This window comes from Apis dorsata, unplaced genomic scaffold (genome assembly GCF_000469605.1).
Source record: "Apis dorsata unplaced genomic scaffold, Apis dorsata 1.3 scaffold_1100, whole genome shotgun sequence".
NCBI classification, from domain to species: domain Eukaryota; kingdom Metazoa; phylum Arthropoda; class Insecta; order Hymenoptera; family Apidae; genus Apis; species Apis dorsata.
The window spans coordinates 95,147-97,048 of NW_006264198.1; the positions used below are offsets into that span (position 1 = coordinate 95,147).

The window sequence follows — 1,902 nt, forward strand, 5'->3', positions numbered from 1 at the left end:
ATAGATTATTATATATATTATAAATTGTATCTAAGACTATTATATATATATTTATATAAATTTTATTATTTTTGTTTTTTTCGCAAATTATTATTATCACGTTATTTAAATTATCACATGATTTATCTAGTTTCATCTCGAAACTATAAATATATGCTCAGAATTGTTTAATTGTTTAATTGTTTAAAAATATTTTCAATTCTTTCTTTTTTTTTTCATTTCATTCGTCTTTTTTAATTATAATTTACTTCGGTAATTTTTCCACTGCTTTTTTTCTTTGCCCATTTTTAGCTATTCTGTTACTTGATTATTATTACATTATTTTCAAATAAATATATCTGAACAAAACTACTTATATATTTTCATCAGCTTATTTATCTTTTTGTCATCGTTCTTACTTCTCTGTTATCGTTTTTAAATTTACCAATTTTATAATAATTTATATTTTTTTATGATATTTTTAAATGACAATAGATATATGATATAATTCAAATAAAAGAATTATTAGTATAATATTCTATTATCGAATTAATAGGAAGACAAGACATATAAAAATTATAAGAAATAAAAGAATTTTATAATAGAATTCAGACTTTATTTTAAGAAAAATAATACTTATAACAAATTGATATAAAAAACAGTTTTTATTATAAAATTTTAAAGTAGAATTTCATATTTTTTTTTAGAGAGAATTGCCAAATTATACAATGTTTTTAATTTTTTTTATTTAATGGAACATGCATTTTGCAAATTTTTTATTCTTATTGTTTTCAAATTTTTCAATATTATATATTTCTATTAATTCTGTAATTCTAATCATTTTCTAATTTTTTAAATATTCCCAATAAAAACAAAGAATATATAAATATTTATATAAATATATAATATAAGTATATAATTCGGATAATAAAATATTCAATTAATAAAATATTCGAATATAAGAATATTTGATTACAAAATTATAAACAAAATTTTTTAAAAACCAAAAAAAATATTTTTAGATTAATTTTATTACTTGAAAAGAATATTCTATTAAAAAGAAATTAATCTATGTATAATCCATTATATTTTACAAAATTTCATTAAAATCAATATCTCTTTTAATTTTAATTTACTAACACACTTGTTGGTAAAATTTATGAAGTATACGAAGTATATAAGATATGTGAAAACGTAATAATAAAAGTAATTTTATATGAATAATTGTATAATAATCTAAAAGGAAAATCTCAAGAGAATGAGAATTAAATAAGAAATTTTAATTTATGAATTTTGTGATAATTTTTTCGGAAATATTTCATAAATTTCCTATAATAATATAGTATATGCAAAATATATAATTCTATTATAAAATATATATATATAATATATATAATATAATTATATAATTATATATATAATTATGTATATAATTCTATTGTAATATGATCTATTACATAATTTAAATTAAATCTAACAATTACATAAATATTTGTAAAACAGCTTTACACGAGTTTTTTTTTATAAATGATTCTTTATTTTAAATTTTTTATCATAAAAAAATTTTTTTGATCATTTAATATGTATTTATCACATATTTATATATATATTACTTCATTTCTTCAATTCGAATTTAAAACTTTACAAATTTACTTTTATAAATAAATCGAACATATTATCGTTATTTTTAAAATAGACAATTGAAAAAAAAAGTAAATAATAAAATATAATCGTATATAATATTACAATTTATATAATAATCAATTATTTAATCATTATTGAATAATTAGATGGTGAATTTTTATGCAAATATACAATATTTTTCATATTTTATATGTTTTATATATTTTGTATAAAAGATATAAATGTATATTTTATATTTTCTCTTATGATATTAATTCTATTTGTATAATAATTGAATAT

At 14.8% G+C, this 1,902-nt stretch overlaps 1 protein-coding gene across 1 annotated transcript in view; it reads left to right on the forward strand.

Annotated features, from left to right (window-relative positions):
• Window positions 1–1,902, forward strand: part of LOC102675199 (MATH and LRR domain-containing protein PFE0570w-like) — a 36,123-nt gene that overhangs the window by 28,824 nt on the left and 5,397 nt on the right. The window lies entirely within an intron of this gene.